Source organism: Cherax quadricarinatus, chromosome 13 (genome assembly GCF_038502225.1).
Source record: "Cherax quadricarinatus isolate ZL_2023a chromosome 13, ASM3850222v1, whole genome shotgun sequence".
NCBI lineage: Eukaryota > Metazoa > Arthropoda > Malacostraca > Decapoda > Parastacidae > Cherax > Cherax quadricarinatus.
Window position 1 is genome coordinate 20,531,491 of NC_091304.1, and position 20,000 is coordinate 20,551,490.

A 20,000-nucleotide genomic window follows, 5' to 3' on the forward strand; every position below is an offset into this window, starting at 1 on the left:
GCCTACCTTCACATCTCGGCCAGACTTGTAGTACTGCGCCCACTGGCTCACGCCCTTTGACCCACCTAGTCAAGCTGGCACACGCCCTCTAGCCCACCTGGCACACGCCCTCTGACCCACCACGCCCACCTGACACACTCCCTCTGACCCACCACGCCCACCTGATACATGTCCTCTGACCCACCACACAACACCTTTACAACCAGTATGAAATACAAGTAAACGCCCATACCCTAACCCTCATTACTAACACTTGCTAACACCCACGCCCACACCCTAACCTCCACTAATAATACTAACACTCACGCCCACACCCTAACCTCCACTAATAATACTAACACTCACGCCCACACCCTAACCTCCACTAATAATACTAACACTCACGCCCACACCCTAACCTCCACTAATAATACTAACACTCACGCCCACACCCTAACCTCCACTAATAATACTAACACTCACGCCCACACCCTAACCTCCACTAATAATACTAACACTCACGCCCACACCCTAACCTCCACTAATAATACTAACACTCACGCCCACACCCTAACCTCCACTAATAATACTAACACTCACGCCCACAGCCTAACCTCCACTAATAATACTAACACTCACGCCCACACCCTAACCTTCACTAATAATACTAACACTCACGCCCACACCCTAACCTCCACTAATAATACTAACACTCACGCCCACACCCTAACCTCCACTAATAATACTAACACTCACGCCCACACCCTAACCTTCACTAATAATACTAACACGCCCACATCCTAACCTCCATAAACAGCACTTGCTATCACTCACGCCCACACCCTAACCTTCACTAATAATACTAACACTCACGCCCACACCCTAACCTTCACTAATAATACTAACACGCCCACATCCTAACCTCCATAAACAGCACTTGCTATCACTCACGCCCACACCCTAACCTTCACTAATAATACTAACACGCCCACATCCTAACCTCCATAAACAGCACTTGCTATCACTCACGCCCACACCCTAACCTTCACTAATAATGCTAACACGCCCACACCCTAACCTTTACTAATAATACTAACACGCCCACACCCTAACCTTCACTAATAATACTAACACGCCCACACCCTAACCTCCATAAACAGCACTTGCTATCACTCACGCCCACACTGCTGCCTCAGTCAACACCACGCAGTTTACAGACGCCCTGTGTCTCATCTCTCCATCAAGCACTACGCCCACGATCCCACCTCCACTGTGTATAACCCCACGCCCACTCGTGACACCAGTGCCCACCTGTTAGGCCAGCTGACACCAGACCCACACTCCCACGTTCGCCCATCCTCGACCATTGTCCCAGCTTCACCCTCAGGCACTTCCCAGGGTCCGGTTACACCACCTCACCTGGCCCAGGTGCTTGTTGATATCACACTTTCTGAACCAGTTCCTGCATTAATACAGACTGCGAAGGCTGTGTATGTTTGTGGGCCGCTGATAGTAACAGCTTGGTGGATTAGTCAGTCAACCCGTCGCAGGTACATCACATGCACGCTCCTCAACCAGGCTGTGATGGATATGTGCAGCTTTGGGCCACCAGCAGCAAGGGCCTGGTTGAGCAGGCAAGCACCAGACGAGCCTGGCTCATGGCCGGGCACTGGAAGTAGAAAAATACTCTGAACTCATAAAAGGTATCGGCTACACGAGGGTGGTTAAGGCTTCAAGTCACTTGTACACTAGTACTCTAGAATGGTGAACAAAAACACACAATACCGTGACTGGAACAATACACAAATAACCCGCAGATAGGAGAGAGGAGCTTACAACGACGTTTCGGTCCAACTTGAGCCATTTACAAAGTCACACTGTAGAATACTTGAATCAGTAGTGTGTATACGCTAGTTTATGGTTCAGATCAGACGGAAACGTCGTCATAAGTTTGTCACCAAAGTTGGGGTTATTTGTGCGTACACTAACTTGCATCACAGTGTATATCCAGGGTTGATAATTACACTACGTAAACTAGTTCACTCCATATTAAAAAAGAGCACCGCTGAAACCTCACTTCACTTACAAAAGTTTCAACATTTAGTTTCCCAGTCTCACATACAAAAAAAAAAACGTGTTGGTAATGTAATTTTTTTTCAGGGCAATGGTTGTAGATTCTTCATAGAGGTCATTAGGGCGGTGAAGCAGTGCTGTTCATGGTCACTTGAGAAATATACTAGACATATCATGATCTCTCCCGCTGTATGTGTATGTTGTATGTGTCTCGTTGAGTATACACCGTCAAGTTGTATATCAACGTTAGTGTGTTGCTTGTCTAGCCTCTGTGTTGAATTTGATAAACGAGCAGTAGTTTAGATGAAGACAGTACAGGTGTGTTGTTAACATTGTCTTAACACAGTGCAGGTGTGTTGTTAACATTGTCTTAACACAGTGCAGGTGTGTTGTTAACATTGTCTTAACACAGTGCAGGTGTGTTGTTAACATTGTCTTAACACAGTGCAGGTGTGTTGTTAACATTGTTTTAACACAGTGCAGGTGTGTTGTTAACATTGTTTTAACACAGTGCAGGTGTGTTCTTAACGTTGCTTTATCACAGTGCAGGTGTGTTCTTAACATTGTTTTAACACAGTGCAGGTGTGTTGTTAACATTGTTTTAACACAGTGCAGGTGTGTTGTTAACATTGTTTTAACACAGTGCAGGTGTGTTCTTAACATTGTTTTAACACAGTGCAGGTGTGTTCTTAACATTGTTTTAACACAGTGCAGGTGTGTTCTTAACATTACTTTATCACAGTGCAGGTGTGTTCTTAACACTGTTTTAACACAGTGCAGGTGTGTTCTTAACATTGTTTTAACACAGTGCAGGTGTGTTCTTAACATTGTTTTAACACAGTGCAGGTGTGTTCTTAACATTGTTTTAACACAGTGCAGGTGTGTTCTTAACATTGTTTTAACACAGTGCAGGTGTGTTCTTAACATTGTCTTAACATACATCTACATATTTATCGCCTTGACTAAACAGATATTACGGTTATGACTGTGTGTTAGTTAGTTACCATTTTGTCCTAGGCACATGTCGATTAGACACTAGGCCTGTTGTATATGAGTGTGTGTGTGTGTGTGTGTGTGTGTGTGTGTGTGTGTGTGTGTGTGTGTGTGTGTGTGTGTGTGTGTGTGTGTGTGTGTGTGTGTTGAAGTGTAATAAACACGTCAATGCTGAGAGAGAACCCGCATATCGACAATAAAACAAAAAGTTTAGCTGTTTATTTCGACCTCCAGCAGAGGCCCTCTTCAGCAGGTAGAGAAAATGAGCTGGTAACTTGTATAAGACGATGGAACCTAGAGTGATTCTGCAGGCGGATAATTTATTATATGGATGCTGTTCTTACCCAGGTGTTCCTTCATTACCTTTCTTCATTTCCCTTCTGTTTGTTCCACTTGGTCCTGTTTTTGGTCTTTTTTTTTCTTCCTCATTTCCTATATCGTCCTTTCCTTCGGTTTTCTCATTTCTTTTCATTCTCAGTTCCTTCGCCTTCTCCTGCATTTCTTAAATATCTTAGAAGTCAACAAGAATGAATGGCTCGTCCAGTCTTCTATTTACCTTTTGAAGTGTTCAGTAAATTGAAGAACAGTTTTGTGTGGGGGCAGAAGGACACCAACAGCAACAGCCTGGTTGACCAGGCAAGCACCAGACGAGCCTGGCCCATGACCTGGCTCTCGGAACTCGTTAAACGTATGTCAGAGGCAAATGTATATCCTTAATCTTTGTAGATCTTTAAAGAAAATTATCCCTGTGTAGTATCTTTTAGTTCGTGCGTAAAATCGTACAGATAGTTCCATTTCCACGGTCATTCGGTAAGGTCTTTCCATGTCCTTTGGTAAGGTCTTTCCATGTCCTTTGGTAAGGTCTTTCCATGTCCTTTGGTAAGGTCTTTCCATGTCCTTTGGTAAGGTCTTTCCATGGTTCTTTGGTAAGGTCTTTCCATGTCCTTTGGTAAGGTCTTTCCATGGTTCTTTGGTAAGGTCTTTCCATGTCCTTTGGTAAGGTCTTTCCATGTCCTTTGGTAAGGTCTTTCCATGTCCTTTGGTAAGGTCTTTCCATGTCCTTTGGTAAGGTCTTTCCATGTCCTTTGGTAAGGTCTTTCCATGGTTCTTTGGTAAGGTCTTTCCATGTCCTTTGGTAAGGTCTTTCCATGGTTCTTTGGTAAGGTCTTTCTTGTGCCGCAGGAGCCCTGACGTAAGTCCTTCAACCAGCGTCCCGTGAAAGACCATTACCGTCTGGGTGTTTGTCTGACTCGCGGAGGCGAGGTAGGAGGCGAGTCAGGGTGAAGGGCTGGGGGAGGGTTGGTTGGGGCCTGGGTGAGACAGAGTAGAGGGCGAGGAGAGGAAGGGTAGGAGCAAGGGAGTTTGTGGGTAAGCGAGTAAGGTGTGTCGAGTTGTCTTGAATGTAGGGGCTTGTCACCGAGGGAGGAAGAGAAAGTAGGTAAAACAGAAGGTAAGTAGAAGTGAAAGTATAATAAAAGGGGGGGGGGTTAGAAGAGAAAAGTAAACATAGTTTGGTACAGATGTAGAAGGATATTTGAGATCTTAATTGAAATGATAGAAACGAGCAATAAATTATAAAGATATGGGAAATAAATAGGTAGAGAGAAAGGGGAATAATAAAAAGGGGTATGCGTAGGTAGGATGATTATTGTGTTTGATCTAGGTAGAGTTGGAAGTGTTTTCAGTGTATTCAGCGTCTTCATAGTCAGCAGTTGTTGATCACATTATCAGTTAAGTCAGCTATTACCAACTTGTTTATTTTCATGATCACTTACCTGGAGGGTATTCTACCTGGACGGTGTTCCGGGGGGTCGGCGCCACAATGCATCCAAAGAAATCATCATCGCATGGCAAGCAAAACAAATAGAAAGGGGTTTTACTAATTACAACTAAACCATCAATCCCCCCATCAATCCCCTTTCAAACCTAAGATATAGTGACTCCAGCAGCATCGCGGTAAGAAGGACCGAAGATGAACGGAAGGAAAAAAAAAAGCGAAAGTAGGGAGTGGGGGGGGGAGGGAAATAATGAAGAATAGGGGAGAAGGTTGGGGAGGAAAGGGTGAGCGTAGAAGGGAAGCCGGTCCTGTTGTTCTCCTTTTTAAGATTCTGTGAGGCAGAGGCACTTTCTGTGGGTAAGTGGGTGGAGAGTTTGTTGATTAGGGAAGGAGCTCTTTGTGCTTCGTGAAATGCTGAATGTCATGCAGGCCCGCGTGCTTGACGGGTTCTCTGCCTTCTTAATAGTCTGCTTGATGAGTTCCTAGATGGTTTACTTGATGGCCTGCTTGATGGCTTACTTGATGGCCTGCTTGATAGCTTACTTGATGACGTGCTTGATGACCTGCTTGATGGCTTACTTGATGGCCTACTTGATGGCTTACTTGATGACCTGCTTGATGGTTTACTTGATGACCTGCTTGATGGCTTACTTGATGACCTGCTTGATGGCTTACTTGATGACCTGCTTGATGGCTTGCTTGATGACCTGCTTGATGGCTTACTTGATGACCTGCTTGATGGCTTACTTGATGACCTGCTTGATGGCTTACTTGATGACCTGCTTGATGGCTTACTTGATGACCTGCTTGATGGCTTACTTGATGACGTGCTTGATGACCTGCTTGATGGCTTACTTGTTGGCCTGCTTGATGGCTTACTTGTTGGCCTGCTTGATGGCTTACTTGATGACGTGCTTGATGACCCGCTTGATGGCTTACTTGATGACCTGCTTGATGGCTTACTTGATGACCTGCTTGATGGCTTACTTGATGACGTGCTTGATGGCTTACTTGATGACCTGCTTGATGGCTTACTTGATGACGTGCTTGATGACCTGCTTGATGGCTTACTTGATGACCTGCTTGATGGCTTACTTGATGACGTGCTTGATGACCTGCTTGATGGCTTACTTGATGACCTGCTTGATGGCTTACTTGATGACGTGCTTGATGACCCGCTTGATGGCTTACTTGATGACCTGCTTGATGGCTTACTTGATGACGTGCTTGATGACCTGCTTGATGGCTTACTTGATGACGTGCTTGATGGCTTACTTGATGACCTGCTTGATGGCTTACTTGATGACGTGCTTGATGACCCGCTTGATGGCTTACTTGATGACCTGCTTGATGGCTTACTTGATGACGTGCTTGATGACCTACTTGATGACGTGCTTGATGACCTGCTTGATGACCTACTTGATGACGTGCTTGATGACCTGCTTGATGGCTTACTTGATGACGTGCTTGATGGCTTACTTGATGACCTGCTTGATGGCTTACTTGATGACCTGCTTGATGACCTGCTTGATGGCTTACTTGATGACCTGCTTGATGGCTTACTTGATGACGTGCTTGATGGCTTACTTGATGACGTGCTTGATGACGTGCTTGATGGCTTACTTGATGACCTGCTTGATGGCTTACTTGATGACCTGCTTGATGGCTTACTTGATGACCTGCTTGATGACCCGCTTGATGGCTTACTTGATGACCTGCTTGATGACCCGCTTGATGGCTTACTTGATGACGTGCTTGATGACCCGCTTGATGGCTTACTTGATGACGTGCTTGATAACCCGCTTGATGGCTTACTTGATGACCTGCTTGATGGCTTACTTGATGACGTGCTTGATGACCTGCTTGATGGCTTACTTGATGACCTGCTTGATGACCTACTTGATGGCTTACTTGATGACCTGCTTGATGACCTACTTGATGGCTTACTTGATGACCTGCTTGATGACCTACTTGATGGCTTACTTGATGACCTACTTGATGGCTTACTTGATGACCTGCTTGATGGCTTACTTGATGACGTGCTTGATGACCTACTTGATGGCTTACTTGATGACCTGCTTGATGACCTACTTGATGGCTTACTTGATGACCTGCTTGATGACCTACTTGATGGCTTACTTGATGACCTGCTTGATGACCTACTTGATGGCTTACTTGATGACCTGCTTGATGACCTGCTTGATGACCTACTTGATGACGTGCTTGATGACCTGCTTGATGGCTTACTTGATGACCTGCTTGATGGCTTACTTGATGACCTGCTTGATGACCCGCTTGATGGCTTACTTGATGACGTGCTTGATGACCCGCTTGATGGCTTACTTGATGACGTGCTTGATGACCCGCTTGATGGCTTACTTGATGACCTGCTTGATGACCTACTTGATGACGTGCTTGATGACCCGCTTGATGGCTTACTTGATGACCTGCTTGATGACCTACTTGATGACGTGCTTGATGACCCGCTTGATGGCTTACTTGATGACCTGCTTGATGGCTTACTTGATGACCTGCTTGATGGCTTACTTGATGACCTGCTTGATGGCTTACTTGATGACCTGCTTGATGGCTTACTTGATGACCTGCTTGATGGCTTACTTGATGACCTGCTTGATGGCTTACTTGATGACCTGCTTGATGACCTACTTGATGACGTGCTTGATGACCCGCTTGATGGCTTACTTGATGACGTGCTTGATGACCTGCTTGATGGCTTACTTGATGACGTGCTTGATGACCTGCTTGATGGCTTACTTGATGACCTGCTTGATGACCTACTTGATGGCTTACTTGATGACGTGCTTGATGACCTGCTTGATGGCTTACTTGATGACGTGCTTGATGACCTGCTTGATGGCTTACTTGATGACCTGCTTGATGACCTACTTGATGGCTTACTTGATGACGTGCTTGATGACCTGCTTGATGGCTTACTTGATGACGTGCTTGATGACCTGCTTGATGGCTTACTTGATGAAGTGCTTGATGACCTGCTTGATGGCTTACTTGATGACCTGCTTGATGGCTTACTTGATGACCTGCTTGATGACCCGCTTGATGGCTTACTTGATGACGTGCTTGATGGCTTACTTGATGACCTGCTTGATGGCTTACTTGATGACCTGCTTGATGGCTTACTTGATGACCTGCTTGATGACCCGCTTGATGGCTTACTTGATGACCTGCTTGATGGCTTACTTGATGACGTGCTTGATGACCTGCTTGATGACCTGTTTGATGGCTTACTTGATGACCTGCTTGATGGCTTACTTGATGACCTGCTTGATGACCTACTTGATGACGTGCTTGATGACCTGCTTGATGACCTGCTTGATGGCTTACTTGATGACCTGCTTGATGGCTTACTTGATGACCTGCTTGATGACCTACTTGATGACGTGCTTGATGACCTGCTTGATCTGCTTGATGGCTTACTTGATGACCTGCTTGATGGCTTACTTGATGACCTGCTTGATGACCTACTTGATGACGTGCTTGATGACCTGCTTGATGACCTGCTTGATGGCTTACTTGATGACCTGCTTGATGACCTACTTGATGACGTGCTTGATGACCTGCTTGATGACCTGCTTGATGGCTTACTTTATGACCTGCTTGATGGTTTACTTGATGACCTGCTTGATGACCTGCTTGATGACCTGCTTGATGGCTTACTTGATGACCTGCTTGATGGCTTACTTGATGACCTGCTTGATGGCTTACTTGATGACCTGCTTGATGGCTTACTTGATGACCTGCTTGATGACCCGCTTGATGGCTTACTTGATGACCTGCTTGATGGCTTACTTGATGACGTGCTTGATGACCTGCTTGATGACCTGCTTGATGGCTTACTTGATGACGTGCTTGATGACCTGCTTGATGACCTGCTTGATGGCTTACTTGATGACCTGCTTGATGGCATACTTGATGACCTGCTTGATGGCTTACTTGATGACCTGCTTGATGGCTTACTTGATGACCTGCTTGATGACCTGCTTGATGGCTTACTTTATGACCTGCTTGATGGTTTACTTGACCTGCTTGATGGCTTACTTGATGACCTGTTTGATGGCTTACTTGATGACCTGCTTGATGGCTTACTTGATGACCTGTTTGATGGCTTACTTGATGACGTGCTTGATGGCCTGCTTGATGACCTGCTTGATGGCTTACTTGATGACCTGCTTGATGGCTTACTTGATGACCTGCTTGATGGCTTACTTGATGACGTGCTTGATGGCCTGCTTGATGACCTGCTTGATGGCTTACTTGACCTGCTTGATGGCTTACTTGATGACCTGCTTGATGGCTTACTTGATGACGTGCTTGATGGCCTGCTTGATGACCTGCTTGATGGCTTACTTGATGACTTGCTTGATGGCTTACTTGATGACCTGCTTGATGGCTTACTTGATGACCTGCTTGATGGCTTACTTGATGACGTGCTTGATGACCTGCTTGATGACCTGCTTGATGGCTTACTTGATGACCTGCTTGATGGCTTACTTGATGACCTGCTTGATGGCTTACTTGATGACCTGCTTGATGGCTTACTTGATGACCTGCTTGATGGCTTACTTGATGACCTGCTTGATGGCTTACTTGATGACGTGCTTGATGACCTGCTTGATGACCTGCTTGATGGCTTACTTGATGACCTGCTTGATGACTTGATGACCTGCTTGATGGCTTACTTGATGACCTGCTTGATGGCTTACTTGATGACCTGCTTGATGGCTTACTTGATGACGTGCTTGATGACCTGCTTGATGACCTACTTGATGACCTGCTTGATGGCTTACTTGATGACCTGCTTGATGGCTTACTTGATGACCTGCTTGATGGCTTACTTGATGACGTGCTTGTTGGCCTGCTTGATGACCTGCTTGATGGCTTACTTGATGACCTGCTTGATGGCTTACTTGATGACCTGCTTGATGGCTTACTTGATGACCTGCTTGTTGACTATAGGGCCAGTGGCAGCAGTTAGCCAGTCATCATTTGAATAAGACCCTCGACAGGTGATTTGCCCTGATGAATAAATCAACAGTGAGCGAGTAGGGACGAACTCACCTTTTACCCAGCGTCCAAAAACCATATAATTTTTTTTTAAATGTTTTTATCATATATTTTTTACTTTCTATTTTAAATTTCAAGGCACGTAACGTGTTTTAAACTAGTACTTTATTTTAATTTTCGACGCACGTAGCGTGTTTTAATCTAATACTGTGATCCTCGACCCTTGTTTGCTGTTGTGCATCTTGCCTCTGTATTCTGAACAACAGCCAATGCATGATTCAAATGCTCAGTTCTCTCGCAAGCAGTAACCTACAGTACTGCAATAGTTTCCTTTTGAAATTTTGTTTCTATTTGTCTTTAAAGTGTGTGAGTGTAAGAGAGTTGTACTGTTAATTGCCCCTACCCGACTCTCCTCGTAGGAGGGGGGGGGGTATAGGATGTAATGGTGGAGGAGGAAGAGTAGCAACTTGATAGTTGGTGAGAGTAATCCAAACCTACCTACCTGGAGTCTACCTGGAGGGTATTCCGGAGATCAACGCCCCCGCGGCCCGGTCTACGACCAGGCCTTCCGGAGGATCAAGGCCTGATCAACCAGGCTGTTACTGCTGGCCGTAAGTAGCCCAACATACGAACCACAGCCCAGCTGATCTGACACCGACTTTTAAGTATCTGTCCAGCTCCCTCTTGAAGGCAGCCAGAGGCCTATTGGTAATTCCCCTTATGCATGATGCGAGGCTGTTGAACAATCCTGAGCCCCAGACACTTATGCTGTTTTCTCTGAGTGTACATTACTTTTAATTGTGTATATTTTGTATCGCCTGCCCAGTCTTTTACTTTCTTATGGAGTGATTTAGTGTGCAGATTCGGGACCATTCCTTCTAGGATTTTCCAAGTGTAGATTATGATATATCTCTCGCCTGCATTCCAGCGAATACAAATCAAGTGCTTCCAAGCGTTCCCAGTAGTTGAGGTGTTAAAGGCATTAAAGGTTCTCTGTACACTCTCTAGATCTGCAATTTCACCTGCTTTGAACAGAGATGTTAATGTACAGCAGTATTCCAGCCTAGAGAGAACAAGTGATTTGAAAAGGATCACCATTGGCCGGGCAGCTCCTGTTTTGAACGTTCTCATTATCCATCCTGTCATTTTCGTTGCAGCTGTGATCGTGGCACTATTGTTATCCTTGAAAGTGAGATCCTCAGACATTACCACTCCCAGGTCCCACACATTATTTTTCCGCTCTATTGTATCATCAGAATTTGTAGTGTCCTCAGTTCTAGTTATTATCTCCTCCAGATTTGCATAACGAAGTAGTTGAAATTTGTCTTCATTGAACATCATGTCGTTTTCTGTTGCCCATTGGAAAAATTGGTTTATATCTTCTTAGAGGTTAACCGCGTCCTCCATAGATGACAGTCTCATGCAAATCCTAGTATTGTCTGCAAAGGATTACAAGGTGCTGTGGATTACATGTCTATGTCTGATATGAGGATAAGGAACATGATGGGGGCGAGTACTGTGCCTTGTGGAACAGAGCTTTTCACTATGGCAGCTTCTGATTTAACTCTGTTTACCACTACTCTTTGTGCTCGATTGGTTAGAAAGTTGGTTGTCCATCTCCCCACTTAGCCAGTTATTCCTTTAGCAGGTATTTTGTGCCCTATTAAGCCATGATCGCACTTGTCGAAGTCTGTGTATATTACATCTGCATTATGTTTTTCTTTCAGTGCATCCAATACCATATCATAGTGATCCAGTAGTTGCGAGAGGCAGGAGCGACCTGCTCTGAACCCATGTTGCCCTGGATTGTATAGTTTTTGGGAATCCAAGTGGTTTGTAATCGTGCTTCTTAGTACTCTTTCAAAGATTTTTATGATGTGGGACTTTATAGCTATTGTTCTATAGTTTTTAGCTAATGCTTTGCTGCCACCTTTATAGAGTGGGGCTATATCCGTTGTTTTTAGTGACTGAAATTTCACCCATGTCTATGCTCCTTCTCCATAGTATACTTAGGGCACGCAAGAGGGGTTTCTTGCACTTCTTAATGAGCACAGAGTTCTACGAGTCTGGGCCTGGTGATAAGTGCATGGGGATGTTGTCAGTGGCTTTCTCAAAGTCTGTCGGAGTTCGGGTAATGTCGGAAATCTGGCATACATTAATGGAGTTTTGAGGCTCATTCATGAAAAAAATAATTTGGATTGTCGATCTTTAGACTGTTTAGTGGCTCGCTAAACACAGAGTTGTATTGGGATTTCAGTATCTCGCTCATTTCTTTGTTGTCATATATGTAAGTCTTATCTTGTCTGAGTAAGGACCCGATACTAGATGTGGTATTTGCCTTGTTTTTGGCATATGAAAAGAAATATTTCGAATTTCTTTCAATTTCACTAATCGCTTTTAGCTTCTCCTGTCTCTCCTGGGTCCTGTAAGATTCTTTTAACTTAAGTTCGATACTTTCCACTTCCCTGGTCAGCGCTTCCTTCCATCTATCAGATAATCTAGCGTTCTTGAGGAGCTCAGTGATTCTTCGTCGTCTTCTGTAGAGGGAGCATCTTTCTCTCCCCAGTTTACTTCTTCTCTTCTTCTTTCTTATGGGAATATGCCTTGAACATACTTCAGCTGCCAGAAAGTTGATCTTTTCAGGGCACTGGTTTGGATCCATGTTATTTAAGATATCTTCCCAACATGTTTCATTTAAGACATGGTTTACCTGGTCCCAGTTGATGTTCTTGTTGTTGTAGTTGTATTTGGTGAAGACACCTTCACATATACATGCATTTTGCTGGTCAGGACCCCTGTACATGTAAGTCTGAACTTCGATTAGATTGTGATTGGAATTAGTTGTTTTTGATATTGTTATGTTTCTTACCAGGTCCTCATTATTTGTGAATCCTTCAGTATATTCCCGCCCCTCCAGTGGACATAGATCATAACGCTCTCACTATTTTAGTGCACTACCCTAATGTAACATAGCAAGAGCACTCTGTATGCTATAAAGAGAAAGATCAACTCTAGGTGAAATCACAGAAATTTTTGCATTGTGAATTGTTCTAGTCACGGAATTTTGCCTTTTTATTCCCTCTTATATATGATGAGAGGCTCTTGAAAAGTCTTGGGCCCCTTACTGTGTTGTCCTAGTGTACTCGTGACAACACTGCGTTCCATGGGGCTACATCATATGTCGAGTCAATATTAGCAAATAACGATACGGGTGGGGTTAGAACCCATGGCAAGTGAGTCAATAAATTTTCAGGCCAGTGCGTAAGTCACTGGGTCAGCTGGCTGCAATAAGATTCATCTAAGTATATTTATACATCATAGGGAGGTTAACATGGGCCACCAATGTAACCACCAATGAATCTTATTGTAGCCAGCTGGCCCAGTGGCTTACGCACTGGCCTGGAGTTTTACGACTCATTTACCATGGGTTCTAACCCCATTCGTACCCTGGTTTATTTACAATCGTGTGTTTACGATTTTGTGAGTCAGCATTAGCAAAGTACCTCAAGGCACAGTCCTGTCGCCTTACTATTTCTTATCCTTATAACAGACATAGATAAAAAGTCTCGTATCATTTGCGGATAACACCGAAATATGCATGAACATCACCTCAGTAAAAGACACAGAAAAATACAAGATATAAGCAGAGGCTTTGTGTTAGCAGTAGAGAATAACATGACATTCCGTGGTAACAAGTTCTAACTGCTTAGATATGGAAAGAATGAGGAACTCAAAAAGGACACTGTATACAAAATGGAAAAAGATCGAAGATCAAAATAAAACGAAAGAAAATAGGAAGGACCTAGAGCAATAATATCAGCTGCCCTTTCTTTCAAAGAACGCAATAGAGCAAATATCACAGAAGCCAGGAGAATGACTGAGTGAATAATGAGAACATTCAAAACAAGGAAATAGTGCCAGTGGTGACACAATTCGAATTGCTGGTGCTCTCTTGCTTGGGGTATTGTTCGTGTGTTGACGGCTCCGTTCAGGGCAAAAATTTCGGAACTGAAACAGATAGATATTAGTTACGACCTGCACAAAGACAATAATGCGTTTAAATTACTTAGAACTCTGAATTCAGACTCCTAAATATGTACTTGCTGGAGCAGAGGAGAGAGAGATATGTGATAATATATTCGTGGAAGGTGCTTGAGGGACTAGTCCCAAATCAGCATCTGCCATGGCTTTCTAGGGCGAGAGATTTGGGAGAAAATGTAAAATAAACCCAGTGAAAGTCATTGGTGCCGTAGGCACAATAAGAAAACATTGTGTCAGCATCAGTGGACCTAGACTTGCAGAAATTATCAGAAACACGGGGAGAACAAAGGTAGAAGTCTTCAAGAGAAAACTCGGCAAGTACCGTCTCCAGCTGCCCGATCAAAGAGGCTGATGGATATGTGAACCAGCGGGTCGTCATCAGCAACAGTCTGATTGACCAGGCAAGCACCAGATAAGCGTGGCTCAGGTTATGGTAATAGGGAAACTCTGGAAACCCGTCAAAGGTATAACAAAGGTTAAGTACCCTAATTTATGCAGCACCTTGGAAAGGATCGTACCTTAATGTAGGTTGCACTTTAGGATGGAATCATACCCTAATTAGGGGCACGACCCTAGTTAGGATCATGGCATAATACAGACCAGATCTTAGTTGGCAGACACAGTTTGGGTAGGATTATGAGAAAAGATAATCAGGAGAGCAGCTCAGGAATCCTGACGATCCCTGGATGTGTACTGGATTACCTTGATCGTGTCGTTGTCTTTTCAGCCAGACGTCACGACTTAAACACACAAAGAGAGTAATGAATATAATCTCACGTTTATTATGTTGGTGTCTTTGAGTTTGTAAAAAAGTTCTTTATCCTCCGCTGTGTTTTCTTATCTGTGTGAGAAGCTGGCTTAGCTTATTCTGAGAGATTAACAAACACTGTTTTGCTCGCCCGCTGGTCTCTACTCCCACCATCCCTAGGGAGGACCTCTGTGTCACGAGAATAACAACAGCAGCACCCTCTCGGGAACAAAACTTGCCTCTGAGATCGATCGCTCCAAATTTGCATGATAAAAGCGCAGCTCCTGCTACTGTGGGAATGGTTGGAAAAGGAGGTGGGGAGAGAGGAAGGGAAAGAAGAAAAGGCGGGGAAGGAAAGGGAGGGGAAGAGAAGGTAGATAAAGACGGCAGTATGAGTGAATGCAGAGATGGGGAACTGGTTTAGACAGTTTTCAGCGTTATTTATCGACAAGGTTTAGTAAACTGCCCATGTGTGTCGACGACTCCATGCTGCTTTGAACTGTTTGTGTAGTACTGTGTTGCCCCGTGAATGGTAGGCCAGAGGGAGGCAGAGAAGCCGACCCATAACAGTCGACAGTGTGGGAAGTAAATACTGATGCATAAATATCTAATCTTGTGTTACATTTTAATTAAGTAGATGTACTATTCTGGGTCCAACGTCTTACAGTATAATAGCCAGTGTGACATGTCAAGGTGTCTTATTAATCAAAATAAAATACCAGACATTTTAAGCAGATATCCTAAATTTGCTTGTAGCATGAAACATGTAAATATATATCCAGATGTACTTCCGTTAAACCTTTTTGTTTCCTAATTACTAAGCCTTTTGTGTATCCATATGTTCTTAGGTACCTCTCACAGGATGGATGTGGAGTGCGCGATAAACTAGCCGCTTCGGCTGCAAAATCTAAATCTAAATCTCAGATGTCTAACCTTCATTAAGCGACAGGATGAAATACTAAACTCGGGTTCAGAGCTGAAACTTAACTGCCGACTGAGCAGTTCTGCTAATAATATACCGTCATTATGGGAACAAGAATGAGTGTTCCAAACACCTCTTCAGCTTAGAGTCAAACTCATGTAATTTGTCTACTGATAGTTAATTACCATAAGTTAATTGTTAATTATGCTCAGTTCATTAACGTAATTCGTGAATTTCGAAGTAGGATCAGGATGGAGGTGAAATGTAATTACCTGGATTACATTTACTTTCTCGCGTTACACTGCCACTGGTGTCTGCCCTTGGTGTCTGCCCTCGGTGTCTGCCCTCGGTGTCTGCCCTTGGTGTCTGCCCTCGGTATCTGCCCTCGGTGTCTGCCCTTGGTGTCTGCCCTCGGTATCTACCCTCGGTATCTGCCCTCGGTATCTGCCCTCGGTGTAGGTATAACAGTAGGGCGGGCAAGACGTTGTAACAGACAGACGGATAGTATGTGTCGTACAAGGATGGGATGTTTATAAGGATAGAATGTTGCGTTGTACAATGATAGAAGGGTAGGATGTGAGGGTTTATAAGGATAGGATGTTTTATACAAGCGTAGGATGTTGTGGTTAATAAGGATGTATATCAATAGGACCTTGTCATACGAGGATAGGATGTCTAGGCGAGTAGGATGTATAAGCAAGTTAGGATGGTATAAAACACAAGAATGTGTGTGTGTGTGTGTGTGTATTTTTAAGTTAGTGACTGTGGATGGAGCTTCACTCTGGTTTCTTTTTGGAAAGTCTATTATAAAGTACGGTGACTTGACGAAGAGGAAGACTAGCCACTGTAGCTGCTGTCAGGGAGTGAGTAGTGGAGAAATGATGAGTAGAGTTACCTCTCCTTACTACCCCCTTCACTCACTCTACTCTCTCCCATCATACTACTCCCTTCCCTCTCACTCTACTCCATCCCCTCTCACTACTCCCCCCTCACACACTGTACTCCCTCCCCTCACATATACTCCCCTCACACACTAGTCTCCTCACACCATACTCCCTCCCCTTCACACGCTCACTACTTCCCCTCATCCTACTACCTCTCATCGTCACTACTCCCCTCACTTAACCCTCATCTTCTCACCCTATTACCCTAACGTTAACTGCCTCATCCTCTCGCCCTCATTACTTTCTTCCCTTACATCACCTCACGTCCTCACATCCCATATTGCTCTTTCCTACCTTCCTTTCACCCTCACTACATTTCCGTAGAGGAGCCGGGACTGTGCTGCAGGGGCGAGGATCCCGTGATAATCTGTAGCTCCTGTCCCCCCCCCCACACACACATCAGCAGTATCAACATGCAGTTTGACCTATGGAACACTTGGCGGAAGATTTGACTTTATTTTTCAGAAATGGACGTAATAACAAAGGCGGGAAGAAACTGGGAAGTAGTTGGGAAATATCATTCCCAGGGACTGTCCCTCTTTGAAGTAGACATTTCAGTGGCAGCGGGCCACCAGCAGCAACAGCCTGGTTGACCAGGCTAGCATCAGTCGAGCCGGGCCCATGACAAGGCTCCGAGAGAAGAAAGACTCGAAACTCGTCAAAAGTATATGAAACCCCCTTAGGGGAACCCCTTCCTCCTTCACTCCCGGGGGAAAGAAATCCTGCATTCCTCTCCCCTCCCCCTTCCTTTTTTTTTTTTTGAGGTATCATCGGTACAGAAAATTATTTAAGCACTTATATTGGAAGTGTTGAAGTGTCGTTGATTGATGCCTCCGCCTCGGACGGCGTCCACCAGTTGCTAAATTCTACTTGTCTCTCACAGCTGTTCAGCAGCTGCTACAACTTAGTTATCCATCACAGGATGTTTAAGTTAGATCAGTTTGCCCTTTGAATTGATTGGTTCTTACATAATTTTTTTTTTATCTTATATCTCGTTGAGAGAGTTTCGTTATTTTTTTAATATATTTGACGTACGTTCAAATCGGATTTCTTAATTCGTTATAACAGTTTGGTGATGTTGCTGTTCCGTGTTTCCGCTTTTTTTTTTTTACCTTAACGAAGATGCTACAGCAAAGATATTTTGAGATAAAACTTTTCGTGAACAAAAATTAGTAATGGGCGAAAAAGAGAGAAAGGGAAATGCAGTATTGACAACGTTACTTGTAAAAGATCGCGTTATACTGCATATATGTCTGCATTTTTTACCCCGTCGTGTAGGTATTTTGTGTCACTTCTGTCCAAGAGTCAGTAAAAGTGAGGGGAAAACGTCATGAATTTTCTTAGAAATGACTGACAGATGGTACTTTCTAAAAGTGAGGGAAAAACTCTTGAAACCCATCAAAGGTACGACCTAGACCAGGGTACAAGAGTATTGAAAACTCTTGAAAACCATCAAAGGTACGACCTAGACCAGGGTACAAGAGTATTGAAAACTCTTGAAAACCATCAAAGGTACGACCTAGACCAGGGTACAAGAGTACTGAAAACTCTTGAAAACCAACAGAGGTCTGCCTAAGTACAACCTAGACTAGAGAATGAAGGTCACTAACGACACGAAACTAGACTGGTAAACATTGTGAAGGTAACACCAGAGAGCTTCAATATGAGTTAGGTAGAATGATGTTTTGAACACAAGTTTGACTGATGCAGTTCTTTGTACTGGAACCTAATCGTACTTAACGAAAACAACTGCGGCGCCTGTAAACTGAACATTACAGAACTTGGAAATAAATGGTATAAAATACCGACACAATGGCAATATAAACACAAATGCAGTATAATGTGATCCTTTATTGACTACGTTTCGCCCACACAGTGGGCTTGAAAAAGCCCACTGTGTGGGCGAAACGTAGTCAATAAAGGATCACATTATACTGCATTTGTGTTTATATTGCCATTACAGAACTTAAACCGACAGCAAAAAAAAAAACAGGCGTTGTTGTTCTGGCCTACAGTAATTCTGAAGCCAAGGTAACTTCGTAATTAAACTAATAGCTTAATTACCTTTTAATATCTAGATGTCTAATTACCAGAAATCACAGGGTGCTACTGATCTTATGTATTATTGGCCAGTTCTGGTCTACATGCTGGACACGTACTATAAATGTGTTTGCAAACATAGAGGACGATGACAAGGTTACTCGTAGACCCACGTCAGGAAACACTTGTCCTGTTTCCTGACAAACTTTACCTCATCTGTATCAGAAAGTTTTCGTAGGAAGGGAGTTTCATAACACTGACCTTATTCTTCAGCAATATGGGGAGGGAAATAGGACAGGTATTTAAATGGGACGGTAATAAATGCTGAATAAATTCAAAATTAGAAACTGTATATGGTTTAGTAATAGAATTGTAGATGAGTGGCGGGAACTCCCAAGTAGCGTCACTGAAGCTGGTCATTTGAGTAGCTTTAAAAATAGGTTAGACAGGTACACGAGTGGGGATAGGCGGGCGGGGAATCTACTTAGCATAGAGCCAATAAGCCTACTGATCTAGACGTATTTCCCTTACCTACGTGTGTTATTGTGACTTGTAAATGATCCAAGTAGGACCGAAACGTCGTCATAAACTTCTGTCTTCTATGTGCAGGTTATTTGTGTAGTATTTGTATCCCAGTCGTGAGGTTTGTGTGAGATTAGGACACAACATAACAGGGGGTGTAGCACAGAGGTCAGGGAGGGCATGGTGTGTGTGTGTGTGGGGTAATCCCACTTCAGGCCGCGCCGGGACGAATTAGTGAGCTACGATATGTCGTATCAGTGGACCATCATACGGATGTATCGAGGTGGGGCGGGGCACTTTAAAGGTTCCGGAGCCGCTACAATATCAGGCCCAGCATCGACGCGGCTGGAGTTTAGGCTATGCATATCTCAGCGCACTTTACGAGCGAGGCATCGTGTGAGTAACGGGTGTTGGAGATAAGGCAGTGGGGAGTTCCCATCATTTCGGAATACCTTTGCAAGTAATCGACATGGTTTCAGTGACTTCCTGGGGGGAACGTCTCCTTAGCACATGAACACTTCGTTCCACCGCGTGTTGGCAGTTGCTCTGATCATGGATATCTCACAGAGACTTGGTCATTGCAGCTAAAACTTTGGGTAGTTTTGAGAGTGGGTTGGATAAATATATAATGGGGGTTGGATTTGAGTGGTACTTTCCTAGCATAGGCCAGTAGGTCTTCTGCTGTGCTCCTCCATTTTTATATTGTAATGAGTGGAAGGTTAAGGTGAGTAGGACCTACTAAAATGCTTCCCTTTTCTGACATTCTTGTATCAAGTGAGCATCCTTTGTAATGTCAGTGATAAGGCTCTTAAGTAAAACATGTGCAACAGTTAGGTAACTTAGAAGCAGTTAAGACGATGTAATCAATACATCACCCTCGAAGACGTAGATTTGAGGTTGTCAGTCGTTTAGCTTGCA